We start from the raw sequence: 22775 nt of genomic DNA, 5'->3' as shown, positions 1-22775 counted from the left end.
CTCACCCTCCCACCATCTTGCAATGTACATCACATCTACTATTCCCAAACTAGCAGCCTTTCCAAAGACATAACGTGAAGAGAGTAAGGTGTTGTTGAGACCATTCAGATTGGATATATGACTGAATCCAGTTAAGACCTCTATATAAATGTTTAAGATTCTAGTGGGTGGATGCAGAGATCTATTCATCTTGCAGCCGCCAAAGACACTGGAATGTAAGTCACCTTGCTTATTAAATCTGCTACCTACCAGTCTGGATTGGCCTGCCTCTTTCTTGGTTTCTTCTTGCCTTCTGTGTATGGGGGTTGGTCTGCAAACCAACAATATCTTTCATGGAATCTTCTTCCTTTGCCAAATTTTTAATTGACAGTAAGCTCTAACATTCTATATTCATTCCTTTATTCACTGTATATACTTTCTCTAAGTGATCTCTACACTCCTATGGTTTCAACCTCCACCATTGGCTTTAGCCTAATCTCCTTTCTGAGTTCCATACACTTACAGCCCATAGCCCACTGGACATTCATACTTGGAAAAAATATGTCCAAAATTATCATTTTCAGCCAACCTCCAACCGACGGCCTATCTTGTCAGCTTAAAATACAAGAACCAGTTCATGAGGCAAAAGTATTTATTTGGGATCCCCAAATTGCAATCTTTGGGGTAAACAGATTTAGTTAAAAACCCAGATAGCATCGGTATTACAGAAGAGGGAATCATAGTTTTTTATGAAATAAAAAAGGAAGATGAGGTAAGTTCTTTTTAAAAGATTTCATATTTGTACTTCATTGACAGGTCAGGTGAAGTGGTCACTAGGTAACATTTCACTTTTATCGGTCCTGTCAACAGGAAATTCTCATTCTTGGTGTCACGGAATGTGGGTGGGCTGGCCCAGTTTAAAGGTTCAGAAACAGGACAGGCAAGGCAGTTCCTCTAAATGGCTGCTCCAGTTCCATTTTAAAATGGTTCCATTTATGTCAATTTTCACATTTCCCCCTTTTGATCAAGGTATTCTTTTTCAAAAGCATCACTTATCAATTGGAGTGGATTTTCTCAATTTTCTCCTGTTTTCACATAGTGATCCCCTGTTGTCAGGAACACTCATTCCTGGTATGTCATATCCCACGTAGGAGGGGAAGTGGTGGCCTTGGGAGCCTCTAAGCCACATTTGAGCAACAAGCATGCCAAAGCGGAGGAAGGCTTGTCATCCAGTCCCATGAAATAAGCAAAAGCTAGCAAAGTTCAACATAGGTGTTCAAATCATTTTCAATCTTGTCTTTTAAATGTCCATCTAAGGGCCTGTATGTATTAGAAATCAACTCGAAATGCTGTGCTGGCATTACTCTGTGGAGTTCCTATAGCATTGTGAAAGACAGTCGAGTTAGGGTTTATTAACAGCCATTATTCCTAAAATTAAAAACAGGACACTGATTCCAAATTGTAGAATAATTCTAAACCATGAGGCCATCCCATCTACACAGGTCAAAAGACCAAAAGCCCTGTAGAGGCACCTATAACCAATGCTTATTCTCTGTTTTTTGTACAATTGTGTTTCAATCAGTCCTGAAGAATTTATTCAAGTACACAGTGGCAACACAGATACAGCCTTGTTCTGCTAGAATATAGTCAGAAGCAATTCAGTTACCTGAAACAACTTGAGAAGGTAAATGGAAGGACTTTTCTAGTGCAGCTATGGCTTTGGCAATAGATTCAGTAATAGCCCCTAAAATTTTAGATAAATTTCTGACCGTATATTCTTCATTTGCACCAAGACCCCACTGTGGAAATAAAATTTTAAAAATCGTATCCCTTCATTGTTAGAGACATCACCCGGCATTTCTAGTTTTGTTCTGTGATGTGTAAATTTAAGGGTGATAATCAACGCTGAGTCTCTGATGGACTACATAGTGAAATAGATGTAACCAATAATCTGATTGTGTAATAACTTCCAAGTAGATAAGAAGTTAAGCAACTCCCATATAGATTTTTCTGCCAAGTGCAAGTGAAAATAAACCCCAGTGGGCACAGGTCATGAGTTATGATAAAGTGATTCACTGAACCAAAGACCCGAAGGTACTAGGCACGGGGAAAACGCTGTAGGACCATCGGAGACCTATTGAATCCCTTGACTGGTGAAATGAGAGCCCCCGTCATTATGAGTACAGTTCAAAAGGGGTTCCCCAGGTTGGCATAATTCATTTTCTGTAATAGAATTTTAGCCACAGAAGAAGCAGTAGCCTCCCTACAAGGGGAACAGACTCTTGCTGAACTCAAATAATAATATTGCTCTGAAAATAAAGAATGCTATTTGATAGTTTCTGAATTCCAGAGGGATCAGGTAGAGTGAAAAAGCGATTGTTTCATCTTTGTTCACAAAGATATACTTTATAAAATTGCTGTAAGTCATATACAGCTTAAGAGAAAAAGTTTCCTTAAATTCACTTCAGTGGTATGATCCAAAATTGATCAGAAACTTGTGTTCTAAAATATTTATCAGAGTCCTTTCCATGAAGTTCTCTAAAAATGAAGCATCAAAGTAAAACAGTAACTTTCCATAAGTGACAAAACTTAAAAATGTCCATTTTTAAAGATATAAGCATTTATCACAATTAAATTGACAAATAAATTTTATTTCTGTAACATACTCATTATAAGAAGATAACTGGAATTATAACTGATATTATCAGCCAGAATTTTAGAATGTTGAGGCATAGGGCAGACAACTCCAAAATATGCCACTTTGGAATACTGATTATTCTGAGTTAAAACTAATTGAAAACCAGCCAATGCAAGGACACCTTAACCATCCTTTGTCTCCAGCAAGCAAGAAATAAGTCCCTGTGTAAGGTTTGCTCCCTATACCTGGAGACAGAGAGAAATATCCTTATCACCAGAATCAGAGAATTCAAGGCTGAGAAGAAGCATGTATAAACTAACCTTTCTACTTTGTTTTTTTTTACTAATTTACTACTCAAGCTCATCCTTTGCTTAGATTCCCCACAAATGAGCACCTAAACCTAAGTTGTTTTTTGACCCCTCAACAAATTTTTGTTCTTTGTGTAAAAAGATATAAAAGCTTCCTGTTTTCTTAGTCCCTCTCTGAGTATTAGCTTATCTTCCTGTGCGCACAAATTAAATCAGTTTTTCCCCTTTTAATCTGTTTTAAGTCAATTTTATTAGTCTAGCCATATTAACTCAAGAGGCATGAGGGGAAATTTTCCCCCTCCTTGGTATAAATTTTATATAATTTCCACAATATATTAATATATTGATAATACTCACCCATGCAATAGAACCCAGGAAGCTCAGTCACCATTTATCTGACAATGCTCCCCATGTGATCTAGCAAAGCAAGAAAGCCTCATTGGTTTAATATTTCTCTTCTATATGTGAGGGAACAAAGCTTTTGGACCCTAATAAAAATCTCAAAGTTAGCTTAGAATTAGAAGCACTTCATTTAGAATTTGATTTGGGGAAGTTTGTCAAGAGTATGAAATGGACTGGAAACTGGACTAAACAGGGTCATAGGTCATTATGAATTAGTACCTAATAATCTGTTCAACCAAAGTGACAAAAAAGATTTCAAAGGTAAATACAGAAGATTTCTCAATTGCTAGCAAAACCTAGCTCCTTTAATAATGAGGAGACTAGGTTTATTAAGTAATCAAAGACTTGATCATAGAGATAACATGAAGCACAGAAATTATTCGGAAAAGTACAACCTCTTTGTTTTTAGGTAGGCTACTTAAAAGATAAAGGAACTTTCAATTTGTTATCAAAATCAGATCAAAAGTCCAACAAAACTTTTCCTTCCAAAAAAAAGAGAAGACCAATTCTAATTTTGTGCCAGTGTAATTTTGATATTCGAATAAATTTATTTCAATCTTAACCAGCTTGAACAAACACAAATTCCTCTCCAAAGATTGTTTTTTTTACAAACCTCTATAACTTTCTTTTTTATATATTCAAATTTTGTCCAGTTTTTGGTTTTGGTCTCTCTTTAGGAGAAAATTACTTTATTTTCCCTGAACAACATGTATTTCAGTCCTCATAGCTTCTTTTACTGAAACATATGTTTTACTTTCCTTGCACACAAAGATGTTCCTGTTATTATTTCGAATAGGTTTAATTATATAAATTATCAGTTAGAACGTTTAACCCTCAGGAACCTCAACTTCTAGTGAAAACTAAGAATTAAGCAATCATGAACTGTCTTTTACATTAACACTCTGTGGATTAGCAGACATAAATATTTTTTTCATGAGTTCTAACAGCACATGCTTTTTCACACACACAAAAGTCTCTTTGCATTGCACAAAACATGTTTTACTAATTGACCAAAATTGTTTTAGCCCTTCTTTTAAAGAAAGCAAAAAGTGGATAAATTTATGTTTGGTAATTAATTTTTTAGTATTTTATCTTATTTGGAAATGATCTAAATTTGCAATGAATTTCTGTCATTTAACTTAATCCTACACTGTTTTAAACTGCCTTTCACAGTATTGTCATTATTTTAAGTTATCCCGGGATGATGTTTCTTGTAGAGAAATATTGGTCACATTGTTTTCATTATATTTGCAGGCTCGATTCCTACAATCAACCAACACATACACACACACACAGATAAAATAATCAAATTGCTTTCTGGAAATATTGAATCAACTTGTATGACCATCAGCACTCCCTGAAAACCCATGTCATCACACTCCCCCAAAGACAAACCATTCTCAAGTCTTCTCCAACTCGAGAAGTAAAAAATAGTTTCCGTTTTAGTTTCTTTTATTACTAGTAGTAAGTGCAATGTCTTCTCAATATTTTAAAGCACTTTACACAGGACATTAAACTTAAGTCTGACATTATTACAAGTTATTTTCTAAATTGTTTCACTAATTTTAAATCATGATGTTCAAGATACAAAAAATTAAAATGTTTATGTAGTCAAAGAAACTTATCATTTTCCTTTGCAAGTTTTTCCTCTAAGATAATTAATTCTACTCTTGTTTTTTTAGTTGATCTCTTCAAGGTGCCATTAATTTGTTCATATATATATATGCAATATGATATATATTTACATTATACATGCACTGCATGATATACATGTGTATACATACTGTGATGTGGCAGTATAATTGTATGTGTTTATCAACTTTTCAAGCATCATTTTTTTGACTAATGCTTGCTGTCCTCATTCATTTGTGATGCTCCGTGTGTCCCATATGTATTAGCATTTTATATTCATAGATAGATAGACAGATAGATAAATAGATGGATAGATGATAGAGTCTCTGTCAGGGCTATATAGTTTCTATATATAACTACTGGAATGTTATGTCAATAGTCTTGTGAATAACTCTTTAAACTCAGCTTTTAATTCCACTGTGCAAAAAAATAAGACATTTCATATTCTTTATCCTACCCTACTCTTGCCCCAGATTCCTTCTGCAGAAAATCGCAAGCAACCTAAAATATATCATATAGCCCACTTGAAAAACAGAAAAAAAACCCAAAAAACTGAAATTAAATGGATAAAAATAGTGGAACCACTAGAAATGCTGCGACCACTGGTCAGAAGAACAGTGGGAAGTTTGGGGAATATATAAGGCAGAGAGAAGTAGAATGACTAAGTCCAGAAGTCACGAGAAACACGGTAGATCCAAGTATACTAATACAGAAACAGGATGTGAGGGTGATCTGGCCGCTATATCTGTCACCCCACTGATTGCCAGGGTTGATTGGGCTGATCTGGCTGGCTCAGGGTGGGGTCCCCTTCCTCCCTCACCGATCCAGGTGCATCCCTCCAAAGCTGTGCTCTTGGTCAAAGAGGAGGAGCTTCCCAACTAGAGGAGAGGACCGGTCTTCGGTCAACGGTATATGAGTAGCTGCGCTCCCCTGCTAGAACCTCCAAACAAGCTCTCAGGGTCCAGAAACATTTCTGTGACGTTTTACACACTGTTAAATCAAAATAAAAGAAGACAGAGATGTAGAAGAATTTATACAATTATACTACAGAATACACTCATGAGAAACCTGTAAATCCTAATGAAGCATGTAATAAAACAGCTAAGCTTGTTATAAAAAAATCAGTCAATAAAACTCTGAAATAACTTCAAGATCAGAGGCAGGTAGAAATAAAGGATGGACCACGGATGTTTGGATGTATAATTCAGACATAAGCAACCCCCCTCACACACACATTCATACACACAAACACATCAAACAAATGTTTAACAGCCTACCGTCTAACTTTCTGAAACAGGAAGTGCTTCTGCACAGATGATCCTCGAGGAGTTTTAAGGCCCATAGAACGGAAACAGGCTCTACATAACTTCCCGGAGGCCTAAAAACCCTATGTATCATTACCACCTGAAAACCCCTCTTCTCCCTTAAATGACCCCTGAAAATTAGGCCATAGGAAGAAGGACTCCAGTAACCAAAATCAGAATTAACAAGTAAACAGGGATCCTTACTTGGATTCTGAAATCTACTCCACTCAGCACCAGCATCTCAAACTCAGTTGAGGTGTGTGTGTGTGTGTTTGTGTGCATAGATAAATTGATAGGCAAACAGCTAGGAAAGTAGATACATGATAGCTAGATAGATACATGATAGATAGAAAGATAGACAGACAGTAAATAGAGATATGGATATGATAGATGATAGATAGAGAGATACAGATGTAAAATAGAAGACAACATAAAGCTGTGGGGAGGGCATATTTTCAACATTGACACCAAGAGGAAAGACATATTTACAACTTCAATGACATTTAAAGTGTACCTAAAAATCAATAAGAAAATAAATCCAATAGGCAAAGAATCTCAGCACACTCTCCATAGAGGAAAAAGACAACAATGGCCAATAAACGACAACAAAAAGTCATGTTCAGCCTTGACAACAAAGTAGATGAACATAAAAACAATGAGATGCTGTTTTCCCCAGGGGACTGATGTGAAGGTAAAATAAGCAGTGTGGTGAGAGTAGAGAAACCGGCATTCTCATATCATGTCGATGACCAAATAGATTAGTTCAACAATTTAGGAGAAGATATATATCTCCAAAATGTACTTGTTAAAGCAAGTTGCTTGTGTGTTAATCTCTGTTGTATAAAAGGACAAGAATGAGTCTAGACAAATGGAGAAGGAAATGTTAATAGTGATAAATTCTGGGTAAAGAAAAATTTGAGGGACAATATGGAAAAGGGATAGTCTATATTTTTATCTAATGAATTATTTCTGTGCTGTTTAATTTTTATGAACATCTATTTATGTACTGAATAGGTGATTTAAATATATTTAATGAAATATAAATTAAAACAGTCAAAATTGCTTGGCTCTTGGTGTTACTGAATTATCAACTTTATAATTAGTGTAACTAATATTAATTAAAAAATTGTCATTAAATGAAAACACCTCTTTTTTTAAAGATTTTATTTATTTATTTTTAGAGAAAGGGGAAGGGAGGGAGAAAGAGGAGAGAAATATCAATGTGTGGTTGCCTCTCACATACCCCCAACCAGGGACCCAGCCCTCAACCCAGACATGTGCCCTGACTGGGAATTGAACCGGCGACTGTTTGGTTCGAAGGCCAGGACTCAATCCACTGAGCCACAGCAGCCAGAGCTGAAAACATCTTTTTAATTTTTACCTAGTAAAAAGGAGCATTTCTTATAGTTATGACAACATCTAAACTCAGGTTTCAGAAACAAAAAATTAGGCCATAAAATTTTTGCTTCTTTTTATTTATTTTTCTTATCAAAATGAACCTCAAGCTGCTGAACAGTTATAATAAAGGGCTACATAGAACCTTCCAATCACACAAGAGATTTGCTATAAATCCGTCGTCATCATTCCCACTATCCACAGTGATTTCTGCTGTCCTCGCTCCAGGCACTTACAAGACTGCACTTTCATACCCATAAAATGAGGCAGGACCAAGAAGCTTGCTCTGGCCCGTGACGTGGCCACAGAAGAAATCAAAGACATCTTTAAGATCTAATGCGTGTTCACCACATTTTCTTCACTCTTCCATCGGCCACAAGAATGAGTGACATTCCAAGTGGTAACTATCAGCCTCTATTCTTGAGTGAGGATGGGCAATTTGGAGCAAATCTCCCAGGTAACCCAAGATAAGCTTGTATGAGTGACACATACCTGGGCTTTTCAAACCAGGGAGATTTGAGGTTTGTTTATTTCTGCCTCAAAATTTAGTCTATCCTGACTGATGTAAAAGTCTTAAGATTCGTCAGTCTTAGCAAATTCAAACAAACTTTAAAGTTGACATATTTCATAACTTAAGAAACAGCAGGATACATTCCAGGGCAAACAAAATGGGAGGAATTGCCACTAGTGTAATTATATAGTCACTACAACAATGTTCGATGTCCGTGAAAAGTTGTCAAGCTGTGACATCATCAGTGTCTGAGCTCACAAAGGCACTGACTGCTGAGGGTCATCAGAAGGAGCTCCGTAAAGGAGAAAGTTCTTGAAACTCCTTATGGATTTCTTCTTGTACATAATTTTCTACTTTCTCTTGCCTTTTCCTTGCTAACTGCTGCTAGCTTATATCTAGCACAGAAAGACTCAGCTATTCGGAGGGAATCTTACTTGAATTTGATTTCTTCTCTTCTTCACCCTAGCCTACCCTGAATCAGGCTTTTCAATACCTAATACCAGAGTTTAGCCCATCCTGTATTTCACTTTGGCCTTGTTCATCAAAGAAGTTACAGTGGAGGGTGTATCTGACCCACACACTGGGCTGGGTCAATGAACGTGGTCCATCTCTGCAGGATTTGTAAGAGGTCGGGAGCCTGACAAGTCCCACGGCCTTGGTCTCTGAGAGCCAGAGGAGCTAGCTAGTGGCAAATGTTCCGTGATTCTTATTTCCTTGAATTCCCATCACCACCAACTTCCCCGTGCTGAGAGTTAATTTCTTTTTATTTAAGCATGCATTTATTCAATTTTTAAATAAAAATAAATGGAAACAAAACTCTGACGCACAAAAAAATTACTTCTTTTAGAGAAGGAAATTGATAGCATTTACTCTGTGAATCTGATTACCCAGCTATGGAAAGTTGAATTAATAAATATAAAATGTTCCTCTCAATTTCACCACACCCTTCAATTCCAAGAACAAAATGTAATGGAATCTGTGAACAGTGTGGCTCTTCCACAAACGGCAATATTTCAATTTGAAATAACTGTTGAAAGTTTCCTCCCTCCGACACAACCACATTTAGTAGTCACAATGTTGTAACCTTCCCTATAGCCCTATAGTCTCAGCTACTGACTTCGGTCGTCTGCAAAGAGTCATTATGAAATAACTGGAAGTCCAACAGATAATTTACCTTCTGATATGATCTTCCTTCTTTGGATCATAGTCCAATTTCCTTCATTGACGACCTACTATTTGGGTCTTCATTTCATCACAATTTCATAAAAAAATAAAAACAAATGTCAAGTTCTTTTTTAAAAGTTAAATGAATCAAGTCCAAAGATAATGAATACATTTGGTTATCTATATACTAAAATACTAAATCTATATACCAGTGATGAATATATAATGTTTATTAGAAATAACTCACTTTTTATAAGGAGATGTTAGTAGATTACAACCCCCTATTTACTGATAAATTTATTATCAATCATGGTTTAACAAATTTAACAATAATTTGTTGTTGATTAGACTTGAGCCTGTGAAGGAATGGAGGAAAACATAGCCAGGAACATGCTCTTCACTCTCAAAAGATAGACTGATTTATAATAACTACAATAAGGAGGAAAATGTGGCAGATTTCCTGACAGAAGTGTAAACTATCTATAATGAAAGCACAGGACAGAGATGAGATTAATTCCAACGAAGAGACTATGGAAGGGAGCCAGTAGATGTTGAAAGGAATGTAGTGGAGTGTAAAGGCCTGGGCTCTAAGGTCAAAGGGGCAGAGTTCAAACCTCAGACATGTCATTTATTAGCAGTAAGACTGCAGGCAAAATAACATATCCAGGCTTTTCTTCCCCCATCTATAAAACCAGCAAAATAAAATGAAAACCAGCAATGCAGCACTTTGCACCAAGACAATACTATCAGCATTTAATATAAATTCATTCATTTAATTCTTATAACAACTCTGCATGTATGCTAATAGCATCCTCATTTTACAGAGGAGGAAACTGAGGTACAGAGAGGTTAGTAGCCTACCCGAGGTCCACACTGGTGTGTGACAAGTTGGGATTGGTTGTCAGGCAGCCACGCTCCCAGTCTGAACAACTATTCATTGTTGATGAGTTAATGTGAGAGTACTTTGTACCTACCATGAACATAATTTTATATACAATGAAATGTGTATGAATGTGTATTTCATTGTGTATAAAATTGTGCTCATGATAGGCATAACCTATACAATAACCCTATCAGGCACTTACTATTTTTACACATATTTTCAAATGAAGGAACTGGCCTAGATAAGTTATGAAAGCATAGTTGTGTGGCAATGGGCATCGTGGGCTGGAGCAGGATGCTAGGAGAGGGTGTCTTTATAGATTCTTTGCAATGGTGACATGAGGTAAAGATGAAAAGGAGGGAGAGATCGGAGAAATGGGAAGACTAAAAAAGTAAAACTCTACAGAAAAACAGGAAGAAAATGAAAAAAAACCAACCCTGTGTTTTGAAAACCAGGGATCTATGAGGGGCCAGCAAACTGCAGCCACGTGAGAACCCTGGCCCACCACCTGCGTGGAAACAACCACTCTCAACTGTTTATGTGTTCTCTGTGGTTGCTTTTGCCCAACAACAGCAGAATCCAGAGTTTGCAATGGAAACTATCTGGCTTGCAAAGGCAAAAATATGTACTAACTGGCCCTTAAAAACTTTGCCAAACCTTGCTCAAGAGGCCTGTCCAATAGAAATTTCTGTGATCATGGAAGTGTTCTATATTTTCATGCTCACAAGCTAGCCATTAGCCACAGGTGACTGGCTAAATTTATATTTAGATTAATTGAAAGTAAATACAATTTAAAATTTAGTTCGTCAATCACAGTAGTCACCTTTCGAGTGTTTGATAACCGCATTTGACTAATGTGACTGCAGAACTGAATTTTACATTTTATGTAATTCTCATTAAATTAAACTTAAATAGCAACATTGGTTACCATACTAGACAGTGAATACAGTTGATAGAATTTCAAAGAGACAGAGATTGTTCAGAGAGTCAAATTCTAAAGAAAGACCACTGAAAATAAGGACCTCATGTCAGCCCACTGAATAAGCAACAAATAGATACTGACAATCTTTCGGAGGCAATTTGGGTGGAGTGATGAGTGCTGAGGCCACCTGGCAGCCGATGCAGGAGCATAAGGGAGAGGAGGACCTGAATTACAGACAACAAGGCCAAGAAGTTAGGATAGAGAGAGGAGGAGGATGCTCTGATTTCTCTTTAGCTTGTACAAATCTTTCAACCTTTTTTTTTAAATTAAAAAAGAAAGGTGAAAGTAAAGGTAGCTAAGAGGAGAGAGATGGCAAATCAATGAGAATATTGCTTGTTTTTTCAATGGCAATGTCAAGTGAGACAAGTACAAAAATAGGGCGAAGTTCAGGTTCTGTTTTGGAAGTGCAGATGCATTAGTGCAGCTGAAATAAGAGATGTGTGTTTGAGGTGGAGCATAACATGAGCTAAAGCCAGAAAGACCAGCGCAGTCCTTATCTTAAAAGCCTTGAATGCCTTCTTAGGGGCAGGCCACTAAAGGGTTTTGTGCAGGGGAATGCCCTGCCCAGAAATGGATTTCAGGTCGGAGGCAACTGAGAGGCGAACAAGGAAATGGAATCAGTTAGTATCTACTGACAAACCTAGGAAGTGAAGGTAAGTAATGACATCGTGGGGAGGGAGGACTATGGAGGAAACAAATTGAAAGGAAGTCGAAGTAGAAAGAAGGTGGTATCAAAGAAAACTGAGACTTTTTTTTTCATCTCTGAGTATCAAGCATATGTTCTTTTAAAGGAAATTTAGAATAAGAAAGAAAAAAGAACTGTTTTGAAGAAGAGGGAAATAACATTTTCTAATCACCAGTAATGTACCAGGTTCTGAATTTGGTAATTTATATATATATCAAATCATTTGTTTTACAAAGTATCCCTTGAGGAAAATATGTTATTCCCCAAGCAAGTAACTTTCCAGAATTATTAAACCAACACATAGCAGAATGAAATCTAGTGCATTCTAACTCCAAGGAAAATGTAATGAGTCTCCGACTTTATGTCTGTGGGCTTATTGGAGTAATTCTTGTACCTTCACTAGATACCATTTCCTGTGGCCAGAGACCATGCACTAGCTCATTAACAGCACACAGCAAATGCTCAATAATTATTTTTAAATAAATGTCTGCAAGTGTGAATGAATGTGAATTGACATAGTACTCTTCTGACATATTAACACAAATAAAGAGTCTCATGAGGTAAACACTCAACAAACACAATGCCTAGCTGAAAAGACTACTATTGCCCACAAACAGAGAAGGCTTTAAGTATTTTTAAGAGGGCATCATATTGCTTTATTCACACAGTGACATCCCATCTAAATTAGATACTTGGCCTTGGGCAGTATCAACTGACTGTTCCAGGAAACCCTCCAAATTGGGTAATTGCTTACTTGGGGCAGCACAATAACCTTATGGTAATTTAACCACTAGGGACTTTGTTTTTGAAAAAGTACTGGGAAAGCTCATCTCTCTATAGGACAATTATTTTAACAGAGAAACCTAACACAAAGAGAGAGACTCCTTTAGCCTTACTAATCCTGTATACAGGAGCACATGCATTTAGGCCCTGGCCGCATCCTCCCAGCTCCGGACACAGTTTGCTCCATCTCAACATGAAAGGACAGCTCAGAAGTCTGCAGCCTGGCCAGATCATCTCGGATTAAAACTGAGTGAATTGCCAATGGTGAGACATGCAGCCAAAGGAAAAAGAATGGAATGAAAGGCTTTCCAGAAATCAATACCTGCTATCTGAACTGGATCCACTGTCAATGAAGAGAAAAGGCATAAATGAATCATCTTCAAGATCCACCAGTTGGGAGTCATGCTTGACAGTTAAATTCAAAGCAGAAGGGGAGGACACCATTTTATCTTGTTTTATTTTTATTCTAGAGAAAATGCAGTAAACAGAGAATTGAAGCAAAGGGAAACAGGACTTGATTTAACATTAGAAAAGAAAAAGATAAAAGCCCTGGCCCCAGTGTGACTGAGTTGGTTGGAGAGTCATCCTGTAGACCAAAAGGTCCAAAAGGTCATGGGTTTGATTCCCAGTCAGGGCACATACCCTGGTCAGGCTGCATACAAGAAGACAAAAAAAAAAAATCAATGTTTCTCTCTCTCTCTCACCTTTTCCCACTTTTTCCTTCCCTCCTCCTCTCTACCTTACCTTCCTCTCTCTCTCTGAAAGCAATGAGGAAAAAAATGTCCTTGGGTGAGGATAAAAAAAAAATAAAGTTTTTTTAAAGATAAAATTATAATTAATTAAATTAATATTAAAGGTCAATGTAAAAGATAAGATGAAAGCACAATTAGACTTCAAAGCATCATTTATTAAAATGTAAATATAATCCTAAATAAATATAAACTGAAAAGTACGTTTTCAATGAGTATATTTCATTAGTCAGCCCTTTTCAAAATAGCACTTAAGACTCTCTTAGGAGCAATGGCATACAACCCAGAAATAAGTAATGATGAGCTTATAAGAAACCAAACTCTAGACCAGAGCAGATTCTTAGAAAACCAGACCTCCAGACCAGGTTGCCCACAGAAGCCCAAGAACATAACTCCGCAAACCTCAAAGCAATCCAGAGAAAGAGGTGGGGGCAGAAGAGGAGGCACACTCTCCATTGTCAACTGGTGTTTGTTGGAGGGAAGAGAGGATGCCTGTCAGCATTTAATCCTGATGATAATAATGACATGAGGGAGAAAGAACAAAAAGGAAAGGGAAAGAGGGAGAAAGGAGAAGAGAGCACAGCCCCAGTAACACACAAGGGGAGAGGAAGCTAATTTTTTGACATGGTGTTATCTTACTCCAGTTAAAGACAAATGGGAAGAAGAAAGAGGAGAAATAGGTAAAGGTGGAAATTAATGTGCTCTAAACCTTAGGACTTTAGGACTGCATAGTTTTCTATTTCTCTCTTACATCTTTGTCTTAGCTATCCATTTCGTTCTCTTTAAGGCTATAACTCACGCCGAATGACATACTACCATGTTCTGATGAAACTCCTCTATAGCTGAGGTTCCCAGAAGGCAGGCACCACATTCATTAACTTATTCTGCACAACACTTAGCTCGTGTCCACAGAGAGATGTGTAATACAAGCTCTTATTAAAGAGGAGGAATACAATCAATCATTTTTGAATATCTAAGAACTTTTTCTTCCCATCGAGCCTTTTAAATCCTTCAGAGACTATTTCTATAAAGGCTATATAATTGGCGAAAAAACAAAGGGAGCATCAATTTTGTTTTTTTGCTTAAAATGAAAAGGTCTGAAGCAAATATGCCACAATGTTAAGATTTTACAGTGTTCAGTGTCCACTAAATTGTTGCCTTTGTTTATTCTCTAAATAATTCATAAGGAAAAAGGCAGTGGGAACTTTTCACAATATTTATTAATCTTTTTGGAGAAAAAAAATTTGACAATGTATCTCAGAAAGTACATAAATTGTATTTGACCCAAAAATCTTAGAATTAATCAGTAGGAAGGAAGGAAAGAAAGAAACATAGCGAGAAGAAGAGACACACACTCACAGAGAAATCTTTGGAATTCTGTCTCCAAAGATGCAAGTTTCTTCCTGTTCATAAGAGCTGAAAAAAGAAACCACTTAAATATCAACATAATGAGATTGTGAAATAATTTTACATTCACCAAACAGTGTGTTAAAATAATCTGCGTGCATTAAAAATCGTGAAGTAGAAGAGATATATGGAAAAATCACAATGTATTACCAGTGAAAAAAATGAGATATCAAAAGGTATGAGCAATGTAATTCCATTTTTCTTAGAACAAAAATAGAAAGTCAAACAGACTGACAAACAAGCATAGATTATAGATTTTAAAAAGGCAAACATATATACATACAGATAATACAAGTACATACAAAAAAGTGGTAAATCTGAACAAAGTTTGTAGTCTAGTGAATTGTATTGCCAATTGTCAAGTTTGGTTTTGATAAGGTACTCTAATTATGTAAGATGTGCCCTGGGGGAAGCTGAGTGATGGGTACAAAGAAAATATTTGTACTACTTTTGCAACTTCTTGTGAGTCTGTAACTATTACAAAATAAAAATTTAAAAAGAAAGAAATGAAATATTGAAGATAAATATACCAAGATATATGGGAGAATATATACCAAAATATATAGAGAAAATGTATTTAGATATTAAGCTACAGCTGATTTTTGTATCTATTTTGGCTTGCCTAAGTTTATTCAATTAAAATTGAAAGTAATACTGCTTCTTGCAAAACAAAAACAGGAAACTACATTACAATCAGAATTATTTTTGAATAAAGAAATGTCAAGGAAAAGTAATTCTAACATAGCTCTCAAACCTAGGCCTCAAACCTATGTCTTGTGAGTATAAAACCTCTGTTCTTTTAATTAAACCACATTATATCTCTCATCCAACTTACCACCTTCATCCCTCACCAAAACAGCCTTACTCACAGATACAAACATAACACAGATATAACTACAAAGATAAAGCTAACTTAACTGACTAGATACCATTGAGCATAACTGAAAATGTTAAGCAAAATAGATACAATTTTTAGTATGACTTTTTTCCTAGGCTTATCCTCAGAATAATATGAGAACACTATCACATATTACATCTTTGCTCCCTTTGCCAATTCCTCCACTATCTGCACATCACATTCATATACAAAGCACTTTCCATTAACATTCAATAATTTGAAACTTGAATACAGTACAGCTTGCTCAATTACCCAAAGACTCATTATCTAGCTAATGTCAACCAAGCCCATTAGCTCCTTTTATCCCTCTTTGTTTGTTTGTTACTTGTCTTTCCCTCACCTTCCTGTGTGCTAGCACTTCTGAGAGAAAATGAGAGGCTGCACAAAGGGATACAATTAAATTGGTTGAGTCTTTTATGTATTAAGGTATTCATTGGTTGGAGAACGGCCATTGTTCACCAAAACGTGAGCTGTGTGTTCTATCATTCACACCCAACAACGGCAATTCTGAGTAGAGTCGATTGTAAAATAAAACTAATTTTATTACCCATATATTCAGAAAATAATAACTAAGTAGTCCATATCACTCATAATTACTTCTCTGTTGTTAAACAGGAAAATAAAAGCTATCTTATTACAAGCAAATATTTGTAATAAGAAAAAATTTTTTTCCTTTAATGTTGCACATTGTTCTTCAAAGTTACACACTATCTAGACTCTCATTCAGCACCTGGATTAGCACCTGGTCACAGAAGACATTCAGTAAACATTTGCTGAATGGACAAGAGAAAGAGGAAAGAATGAATGAGGGAACAAATTAGTTAATTAGTGAATAAATTCTAGAACCCCAAAATTTCACATTTATACATTTAACAAGTCAGCAAACACATATGTGTGTGTATATATGTATATATGCTCCTGGCTTGATTTTAAATCTGTAACACTGGTATCATGAAGATAAAATAGGATTAATTAGAAAGGCAAGATGACACAGTGAGAAGCTAGTACTCTAACAGATGTGGTTTCCCTGACAAATCTGCTACCTGCATGCCAAGTGAACATGCGAAAATTACTTACCCTTCCCCAAATTCTTCTTTAAGAAAGTATGTCCTTGAGGAGTTAAAAAACTGTGGTAAGGGGCACTATTGTCATTATTATTACCATAATACTATGTTTTGTATCCTGTAACACTTCCACACTCATGAACACACAAATGCACACACACACACACACACACAAACTCACACACATAAAGTAAGATCGTCCATTAGGAATTAAGAGATTGTGAGTATTATTATTGCCATCAATTACAGTCTTTGAAATAACTAGATATTTAGTGAGAAAAAGAAAATCTTCCAGATTAAAAGTATATTTTACTAATTATAAATTTTAAATTTATATCAAATATTTAAATATATCAATATTAAAATGTTAAATATTAAAATATATTGATATAAAACTTATATTAAATATTAAAAATAGCCTTTAATAAATTTATTAAATTGAGATGAAATTTCATCAAAATTAGATCTACTAAGCCTATAATTACAAATCATATTTCCAGTAGTTCTTGAACCATGTAAATAATGAAATCTTATAGCATACATATGTATGAGATTTTGAAGAGTCAGGGCCCAACATTTTAAACTAATAATAAAACCAGCTTTAAATTCAAGCGTTTATTACATTAAGGTCAGCTTTCACTCCAATAACATAAATATTAAGATTGTTGTCATTTGTGGCATACCATAAGTGTGTTCTAAAGGAAATAGTATTTTTGTTCTCTGATTATTAACTTTTTTTATTGAAGTATCATTTATATATAACATTATATTAGTTTCAAATGTAAAACATAATGTAAAAACACAAGTGTAAAGACATATTTGTATAATTGCTAAATCATCACCACAAGTCTAATTACCACTCATCACCATATCTAGTTACAATTTTTCTTTTGTATTCTTGTGATGAGGACTTTAAAGATTTACTCTCTTAGTAACTTGCAAATATGCAATACAATATTATCAACTATAGTCATCATGTTGTATATTACATTCCCATGACTTATTTACTTTATAATTAGAAGTATGGACCTTTTGACCCCTTTCACTCAATTCTTCCACCCCAGATCCCTCTTCCCCTCTGGCAAGCACCAATCAGTCCTCTCTATCTATAGACCTGGTTTTTTGTTTTATTTTACTTTTTTTGGGTTTGTTTCTTTTTTTTTTTGGTTCCACATATAAGTGAAATCATATGGTATATACATCTTTTATCACTTTTAACCAGTGACTTTTATTTGGTTAATAAAACTTGACACATTTGGTTAACAAATTTACTACAAAATGAAAATCTGGTAACATAATGTTGATCCAATTCTTAAATCTGAAATTCTTAGAATCTGATATGTGCCGGAGAGACAACTGTTCCAGTCTACACTCACATGGGTACTTGGTCTGTACCCCAGAAGTAAAGTACTTCCCCCCTCGCAGTTTGCGTGTCTCCGGCTTGTTGACTAGAATCCCATGCCGATGTAAAATATTCTCTGCCACAACTTAAAGGTAAATGAGCTAAAGAGGAGCAAAGGGATCCAATTGCATCTTAATAAAATTTAGACCCATGAAGACAAGATAATTTCCAACTCTTTGGTGCCTGGATAGAACAAAGATTCATGGGTCATTTTGGGTTCAGGTAGTGGGATGGATAAATCAAGTAATATCTAGCTGCAATTCATGTACAGGTCCAGATTAAGGAGATCGATTATGAAGGTTACTCTGTATGTGTTAAAGGTTTAAAATCAGTTCAACTGATGGACACAGGTTTGTGCATTCCACTATGGATTTAACAAAGGTGACCGAGGCCTGACCCCTGCCCTTCTACTGCCTCATTGCAATTTGTTAAATTGCTGGTATGAACAAAGCATTAGTGAAGAGCAAGCTTTTCTAGGGGATGTGTAGCGACAAAATAGAGACGAGTGCCGAGCCAAACCAGCGTAGAGGGAAATAAGATTCAAGGTGATGTGCTTTGCAGGGGAGAAGCATTTGCCAGTAAGACATGTGCAAGGTGACTCTGGGAAAACAAAGAAGACATATTCCTCTAAAATGAGGAGAGAGTGGAAGACACAGAGAAACACAGACAACAAATGAGGAGAAGGGAAGATACATCTCTGATTTAATATTTTTAAAATTCTAACATTGCTCTCATCCTTCTGTACTCTCTAGGTCCTGACATCTAAACAATCATATGACTACCAGACAGAAGTTAAAAATGTAGTTACAACTCAGTACAAAAATTAAGCCATACAGTGTGACCCAACTGGGTTTAAAAATTAAGCCCACCACTGTTTCACAAGTCACTTAATCTCCCTGTGTTTTAGTTTACACAGTTATAAAAATGCATTTTAACTACATCTATCTCATAAGGTGTTGGAAGAATTGAAAGAAGCATACAGATATAGTCTTAGCATAGGGCTTAACCCAGAGCAAGTACTCAGCAATTATTAACTGCCGTTGTCATTGCCACAGTTGTTATTGTTGTAGTTGTCATTATCCTTATTGAGAGACGCATCCGCTTTAAAGAAAGGAATAGCTCAGTCATAAACTAGAAAATAATCACATATGAATTTCCTCCTCAGTCTAGTCCAGGCCGTGCAAATATCCCAAGTCTTACTGTGGCTGACCTTCTAAACACTCAAAGAAAACACTGAACATTTTTAGATCATTTTCCCCCCAAATTTGGTGACATTTGTAGAATAACAGAAAAGTGAGAGAGCCTACAAATCATTGTCCTTATACTGAATTTCAAAAAGTGACATACCACATTCGAACTAAGTTGTATGCAATATGATTCCTAAGAAACTCATCTCTGCACTTAACATATGCAGGTCTGTCCCCCTGCACTAGGGTCAAGATGAAGAGCAGTGAAAGAAAAACAGGAAAGGATATGATACATGAAGGCATTAAAAAGTAAATATAAAATCGACAACTTTCACAATTATAAACATGCAACAAGTCCTAGTATTTTTCTCTTATTAAGAGGTTGGAGGAAAGGAAATATTTCAAATATACATAATTAATTAATTAGGTTATTTATCATCTTTTTAAATAACAACAATATGAAAGCATACTGTAAGCAATGAATAATGCGGTCATTATAGACTTTCTTTAAGCCAAAAAACCACCAGAGCACTTTTACAGGAGGAGATTAATATTGCTTTGTACTGTCCAGGAAACACTTCTACGGCAGGCAAAGATATAAAGCCTTCCTGTCTGTCCCTCACCTTCGGGACTGTTGTACACATTTTAAATATTTTATGTATAAAATACAGTTTTTTCAAAGCACATCAATATATTATTCTACAATATAGCTAATAGGAATATTTTCCAAATGTTACTGAGATGTAGATCTAGATTTTTAAAATCACTTTTAGTTGTTTGGAAAAGGGGTCAGGAAAGAAAAACTAAAATTAACTGAAACAACTATTATAGAAACAATATGATGTAGTATTTAGACAGATTATAGATGCTAAATTCAGACTGTCTGGGTTCAAGTTCTAGATCTGCTACTCAACAGTTTTATAATTGAGGCAAGTCTCCTAAACTCTCTGCATCTCCATTTCTACCACCCACCATTACATGAGAATAAAAATGGACCTAATATTACAATGTTGTTAGAAATATTAAGCAAATCAAAGCCCTTAGTATTGTACCTTGCTCATAGCACAAATACAAATAAAGCTATTTTAACTATTAGCTGGGCACTACTTATGTATATTAGCACACTTAATCTTTTCAAATATTCTACAAGATGGGGCAAAAGTAGCTTTACAGTTGTACTATGGAAGAAGACACGCAGGTTATGATTACAATAGCGTTATTAACTCTGTGTTTGGCATACCCCACAACTGTAAAACCACTTTTGCCCCGCCCTATAAATCTCAATCAGTAAGGAAGGGCCTGGATTCACAGCAATAACTGTAAACTCTCTGTAACTCACAAAAGTAAATGTCTATTTTTCACTTATGCAACTTCACTGCAGGTTCAAGTGGACTTCCCGAAGCACTGTCGTCTACGCATTTCTGCTCAGCAATCCAGACTACTTCTATCCTACCCGTGCTCCCTCCCACAGTGACTGTGACAGAGCAGAGCAGCAAGGATGGAAGCTTACTGGCACGCCTTACTCCTCTTACTGCATTAGCCAAAGCCTTAATCATATAACCATGCTTGTGTGGGGAAATTCAATCCTTCTGTGGGCTCAGAGGTAGAGAACAGATATTGCTTAACAATAATGTCCACCACATCTGTCCTTTCTAATTCCCCTAGTTTATGACTATTTGAGGCCAGGTACTGTTCAGAGAGTGGAAGCCAACATTGTAACCCAGAAATCAGTTTGTTTTCTTCACAAATAATGCTCCTCTGCTTTTTCTTCTACTCACCAAAATAGTGTATCTGACAAATTTCCACTGGTAATGGTGGCAAATTTCATTGAGCCCTGACTAAGAGGGAGAGCTGGTAGGAAGGAAAAGTCAGGGCATTTGTGGTTTAGAAAAGCACTTAACTCTCAACTGAGAATCAATGAAGCTCTATAAAAATAAGAAAAAGTGTAGAGAGAAAGCAAAGTGGGATTAGTGCAAAAGTAGACCTTTCTAAGCTCCAATGCTTTTACTTACAGTTATTTAGCTAATAGTCAATAATACTGATTTTATGTCCCTTCAGCTACTACATTTTTTTTATTCTGTATACTAATTTTTTAAAACAAATACCTATATTGGACATGTCCACAGTAGATACTTAGCATTCTTTCTTTTTTGTTAATCTCCCCAAATTTATTTTACTTAACTGATACATCCATTTAGGAGAGAAATCTTGAAAGCTTATACTTGGTAAATGCTGTTATTCTAACATCAAAACCCAGGAGAAGGTGTTCCTATTGTCCAGTTACCTCTTAAGTCAAACACCTACAAGACTTTAATTGCTTTTCTCCCATTTAGAGCAATTTGTATTTTGAATTAGTAAAACTCACTATTTACTTCAAAGCCATAAATTAAACTCTGTCTAACTTAGAATTTGACTTTCTTTTTTATAAAAGCTATTCGAAGACTGTCAACTGGGCTATTTCAAATTCAAAAATCTTCAACTTCAGTTTTCCTAGATATTATAAGAATATTACCTCTTCTTTCTATACACTGGCCCCTTACCACATTCAGTCACAATACCAGCAAAAGCAAATACAATTAATACCTTTTAAAACAAGTTCTCTGTCCACATAGTTTAGATCAAGAATTCGAGTTCCACGTTCAGATGTGCTTCCTCAACACGTAATGTAAGCGGTTATTACAGCATTCATATGTATTTTCACAAGACTGCCTTGGCTGCCCGCACACTTCTCTTGCGAAGGTGACACTACAGTGAAAAGCAATGATCCCTTCAGGAAGTTACTGCTTGTAGCTTATAACAGTGGTGGTTGATTTTTAAGGAGGAGGGGAAAGAAGGGGAGGAGATAACTTTAAACCGCGGTTTGTTTGGGGGTTTTTCCCCCTCAATAATAGTATGGGATAAACAAAGGAAAAGTAAGTCACTTCCAGAGGTGCTCAGAGCTTGGATTTTCCCGCACACCTGGTAGTGGATTATAGTGGCTGCTTGAATTTCTATTGTTCATTGATTGTGCCCTTTGTCAGGTAATCCATCCTTGCTTACGTAATTGCAGCATTCCTGCGGTTCACTCTGTTCTGTCCTGAAGACTCAGGTGTGTGACAGACTGAGAAAATTAGATACAGCGCAGCACCAAGCTGCTGACCTTCGGAATATAAAACAAAGCCCATCTTGTAGAATTGGTGTTTTCAATGAGGTTATTTTGAGGAACTGTATTTCCAACAGGCAATTTTCATGCTGGCCATGTATCTTCTTAAAATGTATTTTTATACTTATAAAGTATAATTTAAATTTAAATGTACCTGTACTGTACACAATATTATGAATAAATTCATTTCCTTTAGAGTTTGTCAAAGGGGACAAATTTTTCATTTTTAGATAGAACTCTCACCTTCAAACCAGAATTAA

At 35.9% G+C, this 22775-nt stretch overlaps 1 protein-coding gene and 1 long non-coding RNA gene across 4 annotated transcripts in view; one reads left to right on the top strand and one right to left on the bottom strand.

Annotated features, from left to right (window-relative positions):
- The window catches only part of ACSS3 (acyl-CoA synthetase short chain family member 3), a 159918-nt gene that overhangs the window by 129884 nt on the left and 7259 nt on the right, over positions 1 to 22775 (bottom strand). The window lies entirely within an intron of this gene.
- Positions 11239 to 22746, top strand: LOC128780536 (uncharacterized). Its single transcript, XR_008426454.1, has 3 exons — positions 11239 to 11851; positions 18116 to 18278; positions 20755 to 22746. It is a non-coding gene; the product is annotated as an uncharacterized lncRNA (long non-coding RNA).

Source organism: Desmodus rotundus, chromosome 3 (genome assembly GCF_022682495.2).
Source record: "Desmodus rotundus isolate HL8 chromosome 3, HLdesRot8A.1, whole genome shotgun sequence".
Lineage (NCBI taxonomy): Eukaryota > Metazoa > Chordata > Mammalia > Chiroptera > Phyllostomidae > Desmodus > Desmodus rotundus.
The sequence above is the reverse complement of the archived record's forward strand: the minus strand, read 5'-3'. Positions and strand labels throughout refer to the sequence as shown.